The sequence below is a fragment of the Equus caballus genome, chromosome 11, assembly GCF_041296265.1.
Source record: "Equus caballus isolate H_3958 breed thoroughbred chromosome 11, TB-T2T, whole genome shotgun sequence".
In the NCBI taxonomy this organism is placed as follows: domain Eukaryota; kingdom Metazoa; phylum Chordata; class Mammalia; order Perissodactyla; family Equidae; genus Equus; species Equus caballus.
Window position 1 is genome coordinate 31,442,745 of NC_091694.1, and position 7,370 is coordinate 31,450,114.

The window sequence follows — 7,370 nt, forward strand, 5'->3', positions numbered from 1 at the left end:
ACAAAAAAAAAGATTTCACAGACAAATACAGAAAGTTATATAGTTGTAAGACTTAGTTTTGTTTTGTTTTGTTTTTAAGTAATCAAATAACTGATAAAGACAAAACACAGAATCTTTGTTTCTTAGACAAATTACCTTAAAGGTAAAGGAAAACCTTTGTTTACAATTTCTTATTACAAACAGACAAATAACCTAAGAACTTGCCTGAGCCAACAGAGAATTCTGTAGTACATTTGATTACTTTACCAGTGTGCACATATTCTGGATTATTATCAAGAAACTCACCAAATATATTTTCTATCATAGTTTTATACCCCAAACAGGTTCTATGATGATTACATGCAATACACTGGGAAAAGATACACCTTGACCCTGGATTTTTCCCTCACGATAATTCCTTCCATAAATACGACTTTTCTTTTTACTGGTCTTGGATCATGGAGAATGTTAAAGACCTAACTTAAGAAGCCTAGAGTACATTTTTTTGAAGTCTATTGTCATCCCAGACCACAAAAAAGACAGTCTTCAAGTGGATGCGTAAGGTAGATTAAGATGCTCTTAAACAAAGAAATTTGCTGAGCCTTAGAATGTAAATTGCATAGCTACTTGCAGCACAATTGTTGTTGTTAGTGCCATCAAGTCGATTCTGGCTCTTAGTGACCTAGGTAAAGCAGAGCAGAACCCTGACTGGTCTTCTCGCTCCATCCTCTCACCTTCCAGCACCATATCAGGCAAGGCTCTGTGGCTCTTCTAGGGTTTTCATGGCCAGCTTTTTCAGAAGTGAGTGACCAGCTCCTTCTTCTGAGTCTGTCTTCTTCTGGAAGCTCCACTGAAACCTGTCCTCTATGGATGACTCTGCTGGCATTTGAAATACTGGTGACATAGCTTTCAGCATCCCAGCAACACACAGCTGCCACAGTATGACAACCGGCAGATGGATGGTGTGGTTCCCTGGCCAGGAAATGAACCTGGGTCACGGTGGTGAGAGTGCTGAAGCTTAACCACTAGCCCAGCAGGGCTGGCTGCAGCAGCAATAGCTTTTCAAAAATGACTGAAACAAACTTTTAAACATGAAACATAGAAAAAGGACTATTAAAGATCTAATCTCAAACAGATTTTTATTAATGCTTTTTCACTTGACTTAGAGATTATCTCTGTCTAACTTCTTTTCAGAAATTTTCCTTTTTGTTGGTAATCATCTGCTTTTCTCCATCCCCATATTTACAAGACCTAGCATCCACTGTGGTTTTCTCAAGACATAGAGATGGTTCTAACAGAATCCAACACTTGTTACAAAATAACACATCTATTTTTTTCCTTCTTTTTATCTTATTCTGGAACAATCATTTTGCATTAGGACAAAGTTACTTACTGTTTCCTTTTTGCATCTCCATTCCTCATACCTTCTTTTACTGAAGACATAGGACCTACTTTTCCTATGCAGTCATTTCTTTCATCCTTATTATTTCTAATAGTTTTGTACAAATCAATTTTTGATTACAGCAGTTGCATTTTTTAAAAATGTCTTGTATTCCTTTTCTTTCTCATTACTTTTCCAGAAATTCCATCTCTTAGCGTCCTAGTCAGGCTTTGTCATCACCCAGATCTTAATCTGTGGCATCTTGTACCTCTCTAGCTTTATAAAATGGAATGCTAAGGTCTCTAACTTCTTATCCTGCTTTCCCACCTTGTCTGCCAGCCCCTAGGCTAGCAGAGTGGTGGACAACCAGATATCTTTCCAACACTTTTAATCTTTGCTTTACAGTAAAAACTAGGAAACAGGCAATTTTGAACTGTCTATCCTCATAGTAAATCTTTCAACGTGCCATGAAACATGTTCACTAATAGATCTAAATATCCCCAGTTCCTCTGCAAAAAAGAGTCAAAACTCTAAGACTGTAAGGTACCAAAGAGATCTGGGAATCCACCTAAGTAGATAGATCATAAATTGCTAAAAAGTTCACCTAAGAACTCTTATCTCACTTACATCTATTTGATACACTTGCTCCCAACAATCATACTTCCTATAGTTTTAACAGTATATTAAATTTAGATTAGTCAAAAAATTTTATGCATAATCAATCAGCTGCATTAGATTTAGTGCTGACAACGCTGAGATATGCCTATCCCAATCAAACCTAAACCAGCTTTTATTCATCAAAGATTATCTCAGAGCATGTAAAAAACATTTGGATTAGTTTCTATATTTCTGAAAGTATACTTAATTTGTATGGCACTTGTTTTTCTTTAAGCTAATTGAATCGAGCTCTTTACAAATTAACTTCGGTAATACCATCTGGAGGTAGAAAAATACCACATATCTGTAATGCACATACACAGACACACAGACAGACACAACAGAGATCTTTTAAAAACTTTAGGCATATCTCACTTTAAAAATTCATCCAAATTATGTTTCTGACAGCTGGACTAAATTAAGCTTACTTGCTCAGATGGCCAAAGATTTTTTTTAACTAAAGACTTTTATTTGCATGCTGTAAGGATCCTTGTAGACCTATTTTTGGAGTGACTTTGTCTTTAAGAATCAAAGAATGCATTCAACTGTCTCTGAGAGGTTAGAAATCCTCTTTTTAAGGGTTCCCCTTAAAGTGGATTTATCTATAACAAGGTTTCCCAGAATGGCAATTACACTTCCAAATTATCTAAAAGTTCACCCATTTTTTCAGGAAGGCACAAAATCCTAGTCCGAGGACCAGGAAGAACCTATCTTGCCTTTGGATTCCCTAAAACATCTTCCAGAGATAAATTAACTTTCACTTCGCAAAAGTCTAAGTGCCACTTATTCTCAGTACATTAAAAAAGACTTCTTGAATCGATAAGAATGAGGGGCCCTGTTTCTAACAGCTGTTCAAAAACACTGGAATGATGTGTTTCTCCCCATTTTCAATAAAATGGGTGACTTAGCAAAAAGCTTCAACAGATAGAAAAAGAAACAGAACAGAAGAAACAAACAGAAATAAAAACCAGAAAGCAACACCAAAACTGAAAGCAAGTACACACAATAAAGTTGAAGAGCTCAGAACGCAAAGAGGGCCGAGCTCAAATCCAAGGGAGACTTACCCAAGAGCTCCATGATTGGTGAGAAAGCAGTGAGACAAAGGATTCTGTGGGTACCAGCACCTGTTTGCTCACCAGCCTCGGGGTTGCAGAAGCTCATCATCTTTGGGCTCCATGTTAGGCGCCATGAAATGTAAAAGGTTTGCAAATAGCCAAAATAAAATCAATAAATCACCAAAGTAGTAATTAGTAAAAGTTTATTGTTCAGACCCCAAAAGGACAGTTTGCAAACCAAGAGAGCTCAAACCAAAACATGGAATGATGCTCAGGGGTATACAGTTACAAAGCAGCTTATATAGTGAGAAGGCAGATTCTTCATAGTAATTAAGCTAAATTAATGACTAAACTGGTTAGTCAGCTCAGGGACCCTTCAAGACTGGTCTCCATTTGCTTTTGGTTTTAACAACAGCATAGGGTCAGATCATGTTTTTTATGCATCCTACCAATCTTTGCCTTTTGATTGGAGCATTTAACCCATTTACACTGAATTATTGATAGGTAGGATTTATATCTGCCATTTGCTGTTTATTTTTATGTCTTACATCATTTCGCCCTTCTCTTTCTTCATTACTGCCTTCTTTTGTATTAAGTTTTTTCTAGTCTACTATTTCATTCCTTTGTTATTTCTTCAAACATTCTATGTGCCCTCCCTCTCTCTCCTCTCCTTCAGGAGCTCCCATCATGTGGATGTTGGTAGGATTGTTGGTGTGCCCAGGTCTCTGGGGCTCTGTGCAGTTTTCTTTATTCCTTTTCTTTCCATTTCACAGACTGGATTACCTCAGTTGATCCATATTCAGATTCATGAATTCCTTCTTCTGCCTGCTCAAATCTGCTGTGGAGCCCCTCTAGTGAATTTTTCATTTCAGTTACTGTACTTATCAACTCCAGCATTTACATTTGGTTCTTTAAAAAGTAAATTCTATCTCCTTGCTGATATTCTCTATTTAGAGAGACATCATTCTCATACTTTCCTTTATTTCTTTAGACATGGTTTCCTAATGCTCTTTGAACACATTTAAAACAGCTGATTTAAAGCTTTTGTCTAGTAAGTCCAACATCGGCACTTCCTCAGGGGCAGTTTCTACTGATTGCTTTCTTCTTCTATGGGCCATTCTTTCTTGTTTCTTTGTATGTGTCACAAATTTTTGTTCAAAACTGGACACTTAAGACAATACAGTTTAGCACTGTGGACACCAGATTCCCCTCTCCCCAGGGTTTGTGGTGGTGGCTGTTTGTTGTTGTTGTTACTTGCTTAGTGACTTTGCTGAATTAATTCTGTAAACTCTGTCTTCTGTGTCATGTGTCGCTACTAAAGTCTAACTCATTTAACTTGGTGATCGGCTAATGACTGGATAGACATTTCCTTAAATGCCAAGAGCCAGTAAGTTTCCCAAGGGCTTGGAGTTGTTTGCAGACTATTGGTTTTCAAGACACCGTGGAGTTTGGGGTGGGGGCAATGAGAATAGGGAAAGTTAAAACACCACAAGGCTTGCTGTTCTTACCAAGATTCGGCCACTTTTCTTGAATAAGCGTTCCCTGAATTGTTGCAAGCTCTTTCCTAATTTCCAGATTTCTGAAAAAGTTGATCTTGACAATTTTTGTTACTTTTGTTTTATGGAGGTAGAATTTTCAGAGGTCCTTTCTCTACCATTTCTGCGGTGTCATCATATTATTTTTTTAATGTCAGTAGAATCTACAGTAATAACTCCTCTTTCATTCCTGATATGAGGGGTTTGTGTTTTCTTTTCTTTTTTCTTGACTAATCCATCTAATAGATCATTAATTTTATTACTTCTTTCAAAGAACCAACTTTTGGCTTTAATTTTCTCTGTCATTTGCTCTTTTTTTCTTTTTCTATTATTTCCTTCTATTTACTTTTGGTTTAATTTGCTCTTATTTTCAAGCTTATTAAGTTGGAACATTAGATCATTATTGTTAACTTTCTTCTTTTCTAATACAGGTGTTTAAAACTATAAACTTCTCTCTAAGTACTGCTTTAATTATATTCCACAAGTGTTTTCATTATCATTCCATTCAAAATATTTTCTAATTTCCATTGGATAGTTGTGAATCACTTAAAAATGGAGATACATTCTGAGAAATGCATCATTAGCCAATTTCATTGTAATGTGAACTGACACAAACCTAGATGGTAATCCTTACTATACACCTAGGCTATATGGTATTAATCTTATGGGATCACCATCATAAATGCGGTCCATCATTGACCAAAATGTTGTTATGTAGCACATGAGTATGATCTCTTCTTTGATACATTAGCTACTTATAAAGATATGGCTTCATTTCCAAATATCTGGAGCTTTCCTGGATATCTTATTGTAATGGATTTCTAATTTAATTCCATTTTAGTCAGCTCTACTATCTAAGATGTTTGTCTTTTGAAGTATGTTGAGATTTATTTAACGGCTCAGCATTTGGTCTATCTTAGTGAACATTCCTAATGCTCTTAAAAACAGTATGGGTTGGGGCTGGCCTGGTGGCATACCAGTTGGGTTTGCGTGTTCCACCTCAGCTGCCCATGGTTTGCCAGTTAGGTTCTCAGGCACAGATTTATGCACCATTTATCAAGCCATGCTGAGGCAGGCATCCCACATGTAAAATAGAGGAAAGTGGGCACAGAGGTTAGCTCAAGGCCAATCTTCCTCAAAGGAAAAAGTGTATGTTGCAGTTGTTGAATGTATTAATGTCAATTATGCCAAGGTTCAGATCTTCTATATCCTTCTCAACTTTTTTGTGTAGTTCTACCAGTTTCTGACAGGAGATGTTAATTTCTTCAATGTGATAATGAGCTTGTCTATTTCTCACTTTGTATTTGTCCCTTTTTTCTTCATGTATTGTGAAGCTTTGTTATTAGGGGTTGAATAGTATCCCCCCAAAAATATGTTGACGTCCTAACACCTGGTATCTGTGAATATGACCTTATTTGGAAATAGAGTCTTTGCAGATGTAATTGATTAAGATGGTGTCATTAGGGTGAACTCTAATGGAATATGACTTAAGAAAATGCCATGTGAAGACAAACACACATCAGGAGAGAACACCATGTGACAATGGAGGCAGAGATTGAAGTACGGTACCTGCAAGCCAGGAAACACCAAAGACTGCTGGCTAAGCATCATAATCCAGGAAGATGCAAGAATGAAGTCCCTCCTACAGGTTCCAGAGGGAACATGGCCCTTCTGATGCCTTATTTCAGACTTTTAGCCTCTAGAACTGTGAGAGAATAAATGTTTTTTTATGTCACCTAATTTGTGGCACAGTGTTATGGCAACCCTAGGAAACTAATACAAGTACACACACATTAAGGATTTTATGTATTTCTTAGTATTTAACCCTTTTATAGTTATGAAAAGACTCCCTTTATCTCTCATAATAATCTTTCTCTTGAAATCTACTTTGTCTGATAGTAACATAGGCACAGCAGATTTCTTATCTTTCTGTTTAATATCCTATTACTGTCCTGTTACTTTCAACTCCTCGTTAAAATGAGTCTCTTGTAGACTGAATATAGTTGGCTCATGCTTTTTTATCTGCTCTGGTGATCTCACCCTTTTAATTAGAGTGTTTAGTCCATTAGTATTTAATGTACTTATTGATTTTTAAGTCCACCAATTCCTACTTGTTTTTTATTTGCTCTTTGGCTTTTGTTCCTATCTTCCTCTTTTCCAGTCTTACTTTGGATTAATCAAATACACCTTACATTTCATTTTTATTTTCTCTTATTGGGCTTTTACCTATATTTCTTTTTTATTCTATTTCTAGTGGTTGTTATAGGGATTATAATATGCATGTTAACTTATCACAATCTATTTAAAATTAGTATTACATTAATAATTCATATAAAATACGAGAATCTTATTACATTAAAATTTTATTTACCACCTCTTTTGCTATCATTGTCATGTATTTTACATAGACATATATAATAAACCCCATAGTTTTGTGAAAGTCATTAAACAAGGAGGTGATAGATTGAAGTGACTCTAATGCTTTGGCAGCCAATGTAAGCAAGCCAAAAACTAAGCTAGAGTCAATTCCTATAAATGCCTCAAGATTAAGAAAGCAAAACTTAAGCAGAAACCATCACAAATAGCCAGGTGGTCTTTCCCAGACTAGACAACTGCTTAAACAATCACAAATAGCGAATCAGACTTTCTCAAACAAGACAACTGCTTAAACTATAGCCAATTAAATAATAAAAGACTTTCCTCTACCTCCTACCAGTAGAGCACCCCTAACCATTTCCAGTGCAGCATTGCCTGATTCGAATC